Here is a 15415-nt window from a genome sequence, read left to right as displayed (position 1 = left end):
GCCTTAAATCATGGTAATCTTCTCTATTTAGAGTTTATAGCTAATAAACAGGTAACATTCATTTATTCATTCAGTCAGTCAGTATTTGAGCAATGACTGCATGTCAGGCATGTGGGAATATGGTAATATGTCTGTGATTAGAATAGACATAGACATTCCTTGCTCATTTGGATCTTACAGTTAAAGAAGAGGTCAGCTGTATTATTTTATAAGCAATTGGATAATTATAATGTAGATATGTGCTTTGATGGAAAAGTCCAGTTGTTATGAGGTTTATACCCACTGAGATTGGGAAAGTTTTGCTGAAGAAGTGACATTCAATTAATCCCTGAAGGAAAATGAGGAGGTTGTGAGATGAAGAGCACAGAGCTGGGATGGAGAGGAGGAGAGAAAAATATTTCAAGATAGAAAACAATACTGTGAAGCTACTGAAGTAAGAATTACAACAAGAAGGCCATTGTGGCTGACATATGGTGAGTTGTGGGGAGAATGGTTCAAAGTGATGCCTTGAGGACCATATTAAGAATTTTTGATGATTCCTAGAAGTAATGGAAGCTGCGATGTGTTTTAATTGGAACTGCCCTAATGGTTCATAGAAATCATGTTGGTTGTTGAAGAGATTAGATGGAAAGAGATGAAATAGGAAGATAAGTGAAGAGGTTATTTATGCAGACCAAGAATAAGACTCAGGGATTCACTGGCTGTGGAGAGAGAGAAAAAAACAGAGGCTCTAAGGTGACTTAGCCTTCTTCACAATAGTCTGAGGGGTGGTGTTATTATTTATTGGAATGGACAATGTTGTTACAGAAAATTTGTAGGGATAATCAAGAGTTCTATATAAACATACTGATGAAACACTCAAGTACAACTACAGAGTGGGCAGCTGACTATGTGTCTAGATGTGCATTGAAGCTGATGAATGGTCAGATAGTATAAGTTCCAAAATGTGCACTGAGATTGTTACTTGTAAAGCACTAAAGGCCCTAACCAGAGAAATTTTACTGGAATGATGGTTTGGGAAAATTGACAAAGTTTGATAATTGAAATTAATTATGACTTTATTATTTGTGAAAAGATTCAGGATGAGAAATAATTTTTAAAGAATAAGAAAAGAAAACTAAATTATCTTTTCTATAGCTGCCCATTTTCACAGTCTGGAGCAAATGCTCACATTTCTTATCTCTTTTAAAATAGATTGTCACTTCAGCCAATTATTTTGCAGGTAATTCTAAATCTTAAAGGTGCAGGCCTAGAATGAGTTAAATAGTATTTTAACATTTTATTCTCTATTTTGTAACTGTTTAATTGCTGCCTTGCTGCTTCTTGTGTGAAGGTTATATCTCCCAGATTTGAGGGCCACATTATTGACTTCCATTTATTTGCTGGGGTTTCTAACTCAAATACAGGGCCAGGTATGTACCTAAATGATTTAAGCAAGCATACTTAAGGAAGACGTGTGAACTGCGATACTAGAACTTGCTTGCTCATTTAAAGGGTCAGGCACAGAAAGACAAATACCTGTTTATGCTTTTGTGACCTATACTTTTGAAGTTTTATCCAAAAATCATTGCCCAGACCAAAGTCAAGAAACATTTTTCCTGTTTCTTTTTTTATAGTAGTTTCATATTTTGGGGTCTTGCATTTAATACTTTAATCCATTTAGAATTAAATTTTGTATATGGTGAGGTAGAATGGTCTAGTTTAATTCTTTGTAGCATGTGGATATCAAATTTTTCCAACACCATTCATTGAAAATACTTTCCTTTCTCCAATTTGTGTTTTTTGCCACCTTTGTCAAAAATCATTTGGCTGCAGATTTGTGGATTTAGTTCTAGACTCTGTATTCTATTCCACTAGTTTATGTGTCTGTTTTTATGCCAGTATCATACTGTAAGTTTTTAGTATATTTGAAGTCAGATAGTTTGATGCATCCAGATTTGTTCTTTTTGCTCAAGATTGCTTTGGTTTTTGGGGGTATTTTGTAGTTTCATATGAATTTTAGCATTGTTTTTTCTATTTCTATGAAGAATGTCATTGGCATTTTGATGGAGATTACATTAAATGTGTAATCATGTTAGGTAGTATGGTTATTTTAACAATATTTATTTTTTTATTATTATATTTTAAGTTCTGGCATACATGTGCAGAATGTAAAGATTTGTTACATAGGTATACATGTGCCATGGTGGTTTGCTGCACCCATCAACCCCTCATCTACATTAGGCATTTCTCCTAATATCTCCTCCCTCCTCCCCCAACAGGCCCTGGTGCATGATGTTCCCCTCCTTGCGTCCATGTGTTCTCATTGTTCAGCTCCCACTTATGAGTGAGAACATGCAGTGTTTCGTTTTCTGTTCTTGTGTCACGTTGCTGAGAATGATGGTTTCCAGCTTCATCCATATCCCTGAAAAGAACATTAACTCATCTTTTTTATGGCTGCATAGTATACCATGGTGTATATGTGCCACATTTTCTTTATCCAGTCTATCATTGATATGCATTTGGGTTGGTTCCAAGTCTTTGCTATTGTGATCAGTTTGAGCCATGAGTACAGGATATCTTTTCATTTGTGTTTTCTTCAATTTCTTTTATCAATGTTTTATAGTTTTCATGCATAGATCTTTCACCTTCTTGGTTACTGCACACCAAAGGAAATAATCAATGTAGTGAAGAGACAATTTACAGGATGTAAGAAATTATTTGCAAGCCAAACATGCGTCTGACACAGGGTTAATATTAAGAATATATAAATAACTCAAACAACTCAAAAGCTTTAAAAAATCTGATTTTAAAATGGACGAAATACCTGAATCAACATTCCTCAAAAGAAGACATACACAAATGATCAACAGGTTTTTAAAACCTGCTCAATATCACCAATCATCAGGGAAATAAAAATTAAAATCATTATGAGAAATAGCTTCATTCCAATTAGAATGGCTATTACCAAAAAGACAAAAGGAAACAAGTGTTGGCAAGGATGTGAAGAAAGGGAAACACACACTGTTAGTGGGAATGTAAATTAGTCATTATGGAAAACAGTATAGAGGTTCTTCAGAGTATTAAAAACAGAGCTACTGTATAATCCAGCAATCTCACACCTGGCCATATATACAAAAGAAATGAAATCATTATTTCAAAGAGATATCTGCACTTGCATGTTTATTGTAGCACTCTTCACAATAGCCAAGATATGGAATCAACCTAAGTGTTCATCAGTGGATGAATTGTTAAAGAAAATGTGGCATATACACATAATGGAATATTATTCAGCCATAAAAGAGCATGAAATCCTGTCATTTGCAACAACATGAATGAAGGTAGAAGACATTAAGTGGAATAAGCTAAACATAGAAAAATACTGCATGGTCTTACTTATATGTGAACTCTAAAAAAGTTTATCTTGATAGAAGTAGAGAGTAGACATGGACATAAAAATGGCAATAATAGACACTTGGGACCACTAGAGGTGGGAGAGAGAAAGGGGAGTCAAGGGTTGAAAAACTACCTGTTGGGTAGTATGCTTGGTACCTGGATGATAGGATCATTCATACTCTAAACTTCAGCATCATGCAATATGTCCAGATACCAAACCTGCCTATATACCTCCTGAATCTAAAATAAAAGTTGAAAAGAAGAAAAGAAGTGGAGAGTAGAATAGTGGTTATTAGAAGGTGGAGAGGGTAGTGGGGCGTGAGGGGATGGGGAGAAGTTGATTAACAGGTAAAAGTTGCACTTAGAATAGAGGAATAAGTTCTGATGTTCCATTGCACAGTAAGGTAGCCATAGTTAACAAAAATGAAGAGGAATTTGAATGTTTCAACCACAAAGAAATAATAAATATTTGAGGCAATGGTTAATTATCTTGATTTGATGGTTTCACAGAGTACACAAATATCAAAACATCACATTGTACCCCATAATGTGTATAATTATTACGTGTCAACTAAAAATAAAATTAAACTTAAAAAAAGAAAGACAAGCACAGCATTCTCTTACTTATCTATGGAATATAATATACTTGAACACATAGAGAGTGGAATGGCAGTTACCAGGAGTTGGGAGAAGGATATGGATGGGGAAGGAGAGATGTTGATAAAATGGTACAAAATTTCAGTTAGACAGAAGTAAGCTTTAGTGACCTACTGCACCAAATGGCAACCATAATACATAATAATGCATTCTGTATTTCAAAATTACCAAAATAGTAGATTTTAAGTATTTATCACTGCAAAAAAATGATGAGTATGTGAGGTGATGCATTTGTTAAAACTTGATTTAATTATTCCACAATATAAGCATGTATCAAGTTATCACATTATCTCCATAAATATGTAATATATACAATTATTATTTGTCAATTAAATAACGAGAATAAAAGGGTCAGGAATCCTCAGTGCTGGCTACTTGCTGATATGTTGAAATGTGGAGCTCCCCAATGTTCCCAGATCTCTCAACAATTAAAGAGAATTCAAATATCTGTATTTTGGGGTAAATTATCTGATTTAAAAAATTTTGCAACCAAAATTTTTTTAAACCCTCACAGACTCTCTATAAAAGTCTACTGGAGTGATTTGATTCGTTCTGTTTTAGAATTTTCTTATGGCATTTCATTCATTGTTCTAACTAGGTCACTCAAAAGTGTTTGCTAATTAATGATCCTAGAATCACCCCACACTCTGAAGTGTATAACATATTCAGTGCTCAGTCTCTAAAAATGTTTGGGATTTTGATAACCATGTAAAACAAACCTGCCACATTCCCTTATAATCAGGAACTTGCCTCTGTTGAAAACGCCTTGATGAGGCTAAAACCTAAATGTCCTAGGCTCCATTTCTCTTGGAACTATCAAATTGAGTGCAGCCTGACTGCAGCAGCTCAGCCGCACTCAGCTGCAATCTCAGCAATGCCCTTCTCTGCCAGGAGTCACTGGACCGCCTGGGAGTAGGACAGACTTTAGCAGCTCCTGGGATGCAGAGCATTGAGGCAGTTTCTTCTGAAAGCTCATCAAACAAATCATGTGAGCCTTTTTTCTTCTTTTTCATCATGTTTTCACATGAGAAAAAAAAATGCTATGGCCCAATTCTCCTTTAGGCTGATTTGGAAAAATTGCTCTTCACCCTTCCCCTCTTTTATCCTTTTCTTCCCCTCACGTGTTCTGGTTCTGGTTCTCTTCACGTTAGGAAGTGTTGATAAAACTGTGTATCTTACACCCACCAGCACTTGACTGGTACTCTAGATGGTCACAGAGTAAGTAGGTGTCTGATTAAGTGTGTGTCTGAAGACCTTGGCAACATCTGAAAGGTTATGTCAAAGAGCTAGGCTTGCGCTTCTAGGGAAGCTTGTTGTAACAGGCAGTGTACTTTCTCCTTTCATCGGCTTCCTGTAATGGCTTGATAGCATTTTTAGAAGTTCATTTAGTGGATGATATGAGTGACATTTTGAACAAAAACAAGGCTACTTTTCCTCCCTTTCTGAGTGTGATGTCTTTAGAACTTGCTTATTAGCAGACAACAAAGAGATGCCTGAGTCATTGTCTCCAAAGATAGTAAAACTAAACTCTGAAGAAAAATATGTTTTTGGAAATGTTCACAACCTAGTTACTCTGTTAAAACACAATTGACATAACCGCTTTTCCTTTTGGGGCTCTCCGGAAACAACAGTTAAATACATGAGTCAATACATTTTCCCATTTGTTGGCCATGATGGGGTAATTGCTCAGACTCTCATTAAACAATTTCCATTTTGATGACTGATTCCAAAAGTCTCAAGGTGGATCCAGAAGTTCTTTGGACAATCCTTAGCTCATCTGTCCACACAAAGCAAATTTTGCCAGCAATGATGATTTATTTTTAGAAAGAGAAGCAATGAGTTTCCTAGTAAACAGAAAACTCAGCATGAAATCAAAAGATCTGGGTTGGAAATCTGGCTCTGTTCCTTATTCATTAGCTTTGTCTTTGGGCTCTTTAACCTTTATGAATCTGTCCTCTTAATAATATAATTAGGATAATAATTCCTAATTGACAGGATAGTTGTGAGAATTAGTTGAGATAATTGAGAAAGTGCCTAGGGCTTGGGAAAAAGCATATGCTCAATAAATGCATATTCATGCATTCATTTTTTCATTAATATGCCAAACAATATTTCTCAAGAAAAATTGGCGCTATTTGATCTTAATGAGTAACATAAATTACGAAAAGGACAAAGTTCTTATTTATAGTATTTTAATTCCTTTGTGTTTTATTGGATTTTCCATTCATATTTTAAGAGATGTCCTTCCTTTAGGACTCATTAAGAGTTGTTTTCCCTTTCTTAATGCCTCATACTGCTGCCTACCATTTGCTCTAGGTTATTTCGTCTATCAATCTTATAACTACCTATAAATATTACATTCATTTTTATATTCTTTGTAGATATATTCTCTTGAAGGATATATGTTTATTTTCATGGAAGTCATTGAGGCAGTATGCCTTTTGGAAGGTTGTCCCACTCTTCTAACCCAACCTATCTTAGGAATAAGTTGCACCATCAGTCATGGGCCTGGGTGGGTGGACAACTGCCCAAGCCATACTCACAGAGGCTGGTATATTCTCTCTGAAAGATTTTCAGGAATGCTTGTGCCAAACTTTTCTTCAAGCGTGGATTAAATGTTTCATTTTCCTGACAGGCAGATGTTTCTTTTGTATTTTAGATGGTTGTCCTAAGTCTATCCTGGTTGATGAGTGTTTAGTTTAACCCCTTTAGTGGTCTTGATCACACTTCACTGAAGTTTATATAGGAGTCTTAGACTCATCTTTCTACTAATACTTTCTGTCTCAGTCGAATTATTTGCTACTTTGTGTTTCATGCTCTGATTAATTCAAAGTCACCCATCTGTGCCTTGTTTTCTTTTCTAAGAATGATGATCCTATGCCCTCATCTAAGTGAAGACATAGAATAGTGTATCCTTTATTACCCTCTCAGGTGGTGACAGTACAGAGAAGACTTTACTGCTTCTTGTCATCACTCTTCAGGAGAGTCCTTTTCTTGGTGTTGAGCTTGGAAATCAGATTTCAAGGTGACGATATTATATAGAGCTATGAGCTTTAGAGTTGTCTGTAGAGTTTCGTGAATTTTAAAATTTTGTTGTATTTATTAATCTTTGAAAATCTCCTCTATATCAACATCATTTACTTTAAAAGTTCTTGGAGCCATTCAGTCATGGGATCCCAGTTCTATGTAACCTTTTGGCTATGAAAAAAATCTGAAAAATATATGCAGAACAGGGACTATTTTTAAATTTATGAATTTTTTTTCAAAAGTAAAGGAAAAGAAAAAAAATACCCTTTTTGCCTTTATTTCATGATTTATCTCCATTCAGGGATTCTCTGATATATAAACATGTTAAGGTCATGTCACGTGAGTCAAAACACTATTTATGATGAAAGAGAAGGAAGAGCTTGACTAGAAATTTTCACATCTGTCTTTCTGCTCCTCCAGCAAAACCCATCTTGATTTCTGCATTGGTCAGATAAATTGTTGTCCTTTGTCTTTACGTTCAGAGCATGCCAAAAGTAATATAATTTTAGAAAAAAACCACTGTGCTATCAGAAACGATCTTTTTGCCAGAAGTATGTGAGTATTTATTGGGAGCCAATTATATACAAGGTATTATAATATGGAGAGTATAGAGATGATGATGACCTCATCATCTCTATAGCCCAATATTGTATAGGGCTATGAGCTTTAGAGTTGTTTGTAGAGTTTCGATGATGTAGAGATGATGATGACCTCATCATCTCTATACTCTCCATAGTATAATACCAGTAAAAGCAGTTATGGTCTTTTTGGGCCTATGGAAAACATGCAATATGTATAACTCCCCTCCAGGGTGGTGGGTAATACATGCCATTTGAAATGTATGTAGGTTTCTAGGTGAGGATGGACATTGCCTCTGGCTGAAGAGGTTATTGTAGACTTCTGAAAGGAAAGAGATCTGAGAATGGGTAAGAGCTTGGTAGGCAGAGATAACTAAATAGCCCAGACAAAAAACAAAAACCAAAAAAAAACCACAGAATTTTCTGGGTAGAAATGAATGACCGGATGTATAACAAAATTAGTAATTTTTGTATTTTTTATATTAAAATGAATTTAATGTAAATTCTAGGGGAGAATTTAGTGTTCGTACTTTAAATTTTAAAATCTCAGTGGAATCTATGACAACCATGATGAAGAGTGCATTCTACAAAATGCACAAATACAAACAAATATAACTGATGGAATCCAGATGATCAATTCAAGACTCAACTGCTTGTGGTCTTTGGATAAGAAGAGAGTTTCAAAATGAATGTAAAAAAAAAAAAAACTTTCTGAAATTCAGCCAAGTCTCCCTGAAAATACTTGCTATCTCTAGGTTGTGCAGGGTTGAAAGAATATTTGATTCTGGACATTTTATCAGAAAATAATTTAGCTCATATTCGTTACCCATACTGGTTAAAAGTTCATGAACTCTGAGGGAGATGTAACTGGTGAGAGAAGATCTGTGTCATTCCTGACAATTTTCTTTTGCACTGAGAATGCTCCTCTTCCAAGGTTGTTGAACACTAATCCCATGGGAATAAGGATGCTGCCCTGTGCACAAGGATCGATTTTCATTGCAAGGGTTATTTTCCTTTAGGATTATCACTGCCATTTATTGGAGGCTGCCCATGTGCCAGGCACTGTGCTGAGTAATCACTTTACATGAACTCTTTGTAGTGATGCTTTGAACCTAGTTCCATTCCCATTTACAAATGAAGAAATGAAGGATAAGAAAGATTAGGACACCTTCCCAGAGTCTGGACAGCTTTAACTTAGATTTAAACCCACAAAGCCTGTGTTCTTTTCATTTGAGATTGTGACAGTTCTAAACAGTACATTATTTGAGAGAGTAATTCACACTTGATCATGGGAAGTCTTAACTGTTAAGCAAACAAACATGTACAAAACACAACTTAATTTCCTTATATATTTTTTTTCCTGAAATTCTTTCATCAAGGAATCTCTTTTCTTGAGTAAGGTATGGAAAGGTATTGACTTTCTTAACAAAAATGTACTTGAGAAATGCTGTTATAAGGTAAGACCTAAAATAATGAACTAGGTAAGGAGCTACTGTATTTTCTCTGCTGGTATTTGAGGAATACCGGGAGAAAACATCCATATCTATCCCAAGAGCTTTACCAAATTTTTCAGAAAGTTTGTCAGGTAAGCTAGGTTTTTTTTTTTTTTTGAGACGGAGTTTCGCTCTCATTACCCAGGCTGGAGTGCAATGGCGCAATCTCGGCTCACCGCAACCTCCGCCACCTGGGTTCAGGCAATTCTTCTGCCTCAGCCTCCTGGGTAGCTGGGATTACAGGCACGCGCCACCATGCCCAGCTAATTTTTTGTATTTTTAATAGAGACGGGGTTTCACCATGTTGACCAGGATGGTCTCGATCTCTTGACCTCGTGATCCACCCGCCTCGGCCTCCCATAAGCTAGGTTTTTATGTACAAATATCTTAATTTGAGGAAGTTTATTTACTAATCTCTATTAACTGTGGAAGAATGCTAAAATGGAGAAGAAAGAGGAAGAAGAGGAGTAGTAGTAAGAATAAATGAAATCATATTTATAGTGTTATCTGATTAATTTTTAAATTCTTTGGTCTTATAAGTAAATATTCCCCTTTCAATTATTTTTCCTCTTGTAATGTCTCAGTCATTAAGAAGAAAATTTGAAATAAAATATTAACTCTCCCCTGACTTTTCTCAACATGTTTCTTATCTCTGGAAGAGTGAAGCACAAAATCTTACTTACACCATCAGTTATCTCATACACTATTAAGTGACTTTGAAAAAATTTATTAAATTTAAGTATTAGAAATTAAATGTAATTCCTCAGACTGATGAACCTTAGTTCCTGGCTCAATACATTGACAATAATATGGAAGAGACAATAGTATATAGTGTATAGGAATGCTGCTGAATTACAGGGCTTTTATTTGGTATTAAGTCTTTATTTGGTATTAAGTATCTCTACAAATACAGTTTTTCTTCTTTTCCTCTCTTCAGAATGTGAATAGACATCTATAGCTGTTGATATAAATGCTTGTGCTTGCTTCCCTTTTAAAGTCTCTGTGCCATGAATGTAGACAAATGTCATTTCTAAAGTATTGGCTATAGATGTAATGCATTTGAGTGTAAAAGTAAACACTGCATGTGCCACTCTCTATTTCTCAAGAAGACAAGGTTAACTGTGGAAGAGGAACTGATGCCCAGTAACTGTCCTGGATTTATTTTAGCATTTGACTTTGCCTTTATGGAAGTCACCTTGCCACATGAAGGCATTGGTAAGATGGCACTCAAATAATTCCCATTTTAACAAAAGTATTACCTTTTCTAAGTCTATTAAAAGAGTACTTGAACATCCAAAGGTAGAATTGATGGCATTACATTTTAAACATATTTTTCTTAAAAATTAAGAATTCAGGGTGACAAGATTTGCTTTCATGTCAATAATAAATTATTTCATGCTTACATATATGCTTAACAGATATCTTAACTCTTTGACCAAGACCAGAGAACTGTGGGTCATAAGCGAAGTGTGTGTTGGGTGAGCAAACTGAAACCACCAAAAGGTATTTCCATGGACTTGAAAACATTCTGAGGGAACATTCAGTAATACACCTCATTTAAACCAGATCTTTTTGATTTTCAGTTTCCTTTTTTCTAAGTCATAGGGTAAATTCTTTGATGGAACATACCAGGTTTTCACAGGCTAATGAAAAAGCCACATATACTTAAAAAAATTTGAGGCAAAACTCCTGGTTATGTTGTTCAAAGAAGACAAGAGCCTTGCAATTAGATCCATTAAGGTAGGTTAGGGTCTGGTTTCCTTTACTTCATGTCTTCTAGAGGAAGATCGATCTCTATCCTTGTCTAGTAAAAATATCAGTTTGTAATGAAAACATAACCCTTTGATGTATTTCTTTGCAGGATTTGCTTTCAGAAACTTTTGATGCTTTGCCCTATCTTCTTCTATTAGTGCTTTTATCTAACCCCAAAAAGTTACCCACCAAAGCAGACACTCTGAAGTCCCACTAGACTCCCATCAGTCCGGTAGAGAGGATTGACATGACGTATTAGTCTTAAATCTAAAACATATGCTTGGAAAACGCCTAGTTTCCTGGCAATAATTAAGAATGCTACTTTGCAGATTGGCAGCCACTAAAACAATGGTTAGTAAGCCCTATATTTATTATGTTCCCATTTTATGTAAATGAAACCCACATTACAAATATGGGTAGGAAACTAGACCCAAAATGATGCACAGGTAGAATCAATTATGATGAAGATGAAATGAACATGGATAGTTTTTAAAAAATTCATTTCTTTTATCCCAAAAGATCTCATTCCCACCAAAAAGACAATTGCTTCAAAACATTTTAAAATATCTTTTTATTAACTTTTCAAATCATCTTGAATAAAATTTTCTTATAAGTCCTCATTTGGTAGTATGGCTCACTGAAGAGTTCTGGTTTACAATTGATTAAGATAAGATCCTGTAGTAACAGGAGACTTTTCCTTTATCAGTGTTACTGTTGTAAAAAACAATCTAGATACTTAAGGATCCACTTCAAATTATTTGAGCATATATTATATGTGTATACACACATATATTTTATATACATGTACAGACACACACATTTAGGAATGATATGTGCTAACATTACAAAAGTATACCTACATTTCTTATTAAAATACTGATATAATTCTGAACTAGATGGAAAATACCCACTGCACCAAGTCTCTCATGTGTAATTCTATCTCTTTCCTTGGGACTCCCTTGGCCCTCCCCATAGTACAGCAACTAAATGGTTAAGGGCCTGGGATCCTTCTCTGTTGTTCTTTCTGATCCTTCTCTGTTGAGTGTCTGTGTTGTACTACTTGTTATATATTTTGAAAATCACTTCTGCACACACGTTTTGGGTCCCTGTATATGACATGTTTACACACGAAGTGAGGAAGCCCTAAAATCTAAACAGCAACACTTCATGGTGTAGAAGCTGCATGGTCAAGAAAACTATAAAACTAGCCAACTAGCAACAAGTAGGCAAAAGCCAAACCTACATGATTTTGGTTATAAATAAATGTTCTATAAAATGCCTGAACATTTTCCTCCTACAGAAATAAAGTAAAGGTACTGTAGTCTTCATCAAAGAAATTCAGGTAGATTCTACTTCCAAAACTGTTGGAAAAAGTGGCTTTGGGCATGAAGTGTATGTGGGACAAAAAATATAGCAGGCACACTTTGCCTTGGTGCATCTTCCATCTATAAAAATGAAAAAAAAAGTTTTCATTGTACATTTGCCAGGTTCTATGTGAAATAAACCAGGACATCTGAGCAATAACATTTACTTTGTTTTCTAGACTGCTGACTCTATGCAAAAAATCTCTTTTTGTTACAAAGTTCAAATTCCAAATAACGTTCAGGGATGGGGAATTCAGGAGCCTCCAGAGGAAATGTTTTAAGATTGGAATCATCTTAGAAATATGTTAGACACAAAATATGACAGTAAGTGTTTTCTTTTTATCTTTGTTTTGCGTTTTATATTCTGATTTGTCAATATTTTCAGTGTAAATTTTAGAGTACATTTTGCAATTTAAATTATAGTTTATATATTATTAAACAAGAATATTAACAATATTTATTCACTCTTTCATTCTACATATATTTATTGGTTCTGCTTTGGAGTTTTACTTGGCTTGTTAAAATATTCTTCCAACTTTAGACATAAGTGCATTTAATAAGCAATCAATGATTACATTGAACAACCCATATATTGTGCCTAGTCTTTTGTCACATAGTAAGCAGTAAGTAATTCAATTGAATTAAGTGGTTTGTCATTTATCAGTGATTTTTAAACAAGATTTAGTGAATTCTAATTATGATTTAGAGGCCCTAAGTAACTTTACTGACAATTATAATGAATAAGGCAAATGATGATAGTGATATAATTTTGTGGGTAAGCACAGAAGCTCTGAAGGTAAAAAAAAAACAAAACCAACAATAAACAAACAAAAAAATCCTTAGATTTAATCACGACTGACGGAATGACTACCTTACTAACCTATGACCATGTACAAATTATTTGAACCTCTCTATGCCTCAGTTTCCTTAGCTATGAACTGGGGCATAGATTAAATAGAATGATATATGTGTGTGATATATAAATAAATAAATTACACTATTAGTAGTAATAGTACTAGTAATTATTATGAACTATAAAGTCAGATCTTCTGACAATTATGAAAGCAAATTTTTTATTAGAGCAGATAAAAACTTAGTTTAATAACCATAATATAATCTCAATTCTAGGATATTTTTCACCAATGTGGAAGAAAAATTAACTCTTTTGTTCTAATCACTTCCTCTTATTACTATAAATGAGGGAGGTATTCCCACTTCGGACAAATGGGAGTGCCCAAACACAACACCTAACATTGGAGAGATGATATCAACAGCAGTTTGTTAGTCACACATACTCACTGCCCAGGGGAGGAAGACACCACACTTCCTGCAGAGCCACATGGGGGTTACACTCGGGAACACGATGAACAGCCAAAGGCTGTAGCAGGCAGGCTTTGTAATATCAAGAGGGTAGGATGTCCTCTGGTTTGTACAGGAGGATATGAGAAGACAGTACAAAGAGAAATTGCAATTAGGCCAGAAAAGGGCTTTCTGATTGCACCAGATGTCAAGGCAGCACATAACATTTGGGCTTTAATTTTGCTCTATTATACAACATATCTTTTCTCACTATAGTCTTTTTTCTAAATAAAGTTTTTTTTTTTGTTTTTTTTTAAGAAAACCCTAAAGACAATCAGTTAAGTTGAGCGAGTGTGGTTAGGTTCAGGAGTTTTGAAAATCTGCTGAAATCACTCCTCTAGGAATTGCTAAGGCTGACTTTTGTGATGGAAAACTTCATCCCTGGTTATATCAACATGCTTTGGAGTGAGATAGAAACTTGGCCATTGTCTAGATATATTGGGGTGTACAAAGGTAGCTGGGTAAGAAAACCCAGGTTCACAGATAGGCAAATACTCCACTTGTGCTCTGATTAATTCGGATCACCTACTTCTGGTTAATTACATGATCACATGATCAATATTTATATGAGGACACACAGAAGGAAACAATAACACCAAGACCTACTAGAGAGTGGAGGGTGGAAAGAGGATGAGGATTGCAGAACTACCTATCCAGTACTATGCTGACTACCTGAGTGACGAAACTATCTGTACATCAAACCCCTACAGCACACAATTTACCCATGTAACAAACCTGAACATATATCACCTGAGCCTAAAATGAAGATTGGAAAGAAGATATAAATATATAAATATTTATATGTATGTATTCTTATATAGAGTCTATAGAGAGATATTCCTCTATATATTATATATAATATATTCTTATATGTTATATATTCTCTATTCTTATATATGTTCATTTATATAAATATAAATATATAAATATAAAATATAAATAAATATATATTTATATAAATATATAAATAATATAACATGTATTATATATAAATAAAGAATATATAATTCCAAACTGATATTATATATCAGTTTGTGGTTTAGAGGCTGGTCTACTTCGTGGGCTTTTCAGCCAGCTATTTCTAGATGGCAGAAGAACAAAGAACTAATTGCTTTCTCTATTTTGTTATCTCATTGCTTTAAAAATGTGCTTTCCCATAGGGAATATTCTCTGCTTTATTGAGTCAAAGGTTGGGTGTCCTCATTATACTATTATTTAGGGAAATATCCAAAACTAACCATACTTTTCCTTATTACCAGTACATGGTTTCTTTTATCAAGTATTTCAATTTCTAAAGGATAAAATTTTTTGAATGGCCATGATATCATTGGGTGTTCATTTTTATTGTGTGTGTATTGTTTCTTCTGGATATATAAATATAGGGAGATTTTTAGCTTGTCCCAGAGTTCTTGAAAACACAGTCTTAACATCCTTAAATATAAACACTAATTCTCCAACCTTCAGCAACTCTCCTTAAAACTTCTTTCAAGAGATCAACACAGAACAACTCAGTGTGCGTGTGTGCAGAGTTCATGGCTTATAATTTAAAAGCCTATGGGTTATTTTCTTTCTGTTCTTCTTACTGCTCTCAAGATCAGGCTTTGAGATTTTTATATTTTTATTAGTATATCAATAAGAGATTTTGTAAGAGACACGAAGAAAAGAAAAAACTAAAAACCATTAATTTTACTATCTTAGCAACCCTGGTTAAAAAAAAATGTAAAAAGAGAAAATTTAAAATGAAAAATGACAGATTATTGTGGAATCTACTTATATCTTCTAACCCTGCATCATAAATATATGATAGAGC

At 34.5% G+C, this 15415-nt stretch overlaps 1 protein-coding gene across 7 annotated transcripts in view; it reads left to right on the top strand.

Annotated features, from left to right (window-relative positions):
• Positions 1–15415, top strand: part of TBX18 (T-box transcription factor 18) — a 312102-nt gene that overhangs the window by 130428 nt on the left and 166259 nt on the right. The window contains exon 9 of one of the 7 annotated variants that reach the window (XR_004741912.3): positions 12426–12570. The exons of the other annotated variants lie outside the window; for them this stretch is intronic. The gene's annotated coding sequence lies outside the window, so the exon portion shown is untranslated. The remainder of the gene's footprint in view (positions 1–12425; positions 12571–15415) is intronic. 7 annotated transcript variants of the gene reach the window in all.

This window comes from Callithrix jacchus, chromosome 4, assembly GCF_049354715.1.
Source record: "Callithrix jacchus isolate 240 chromosome 4, calJac240_pri, whole genome shotgun sequence".
Classification (NCBI taxonomy): Eukaryota; Metazoa; Chordata; class Mammalia; order Primates; family Cebidae; genus Callithrix; species Callithrix jacchus.
The sequence above is the reverse complement of the archived record's forward strand: the minus strand, read 5'-3'. Positions and strand labels throughout refer to the sequence as shown.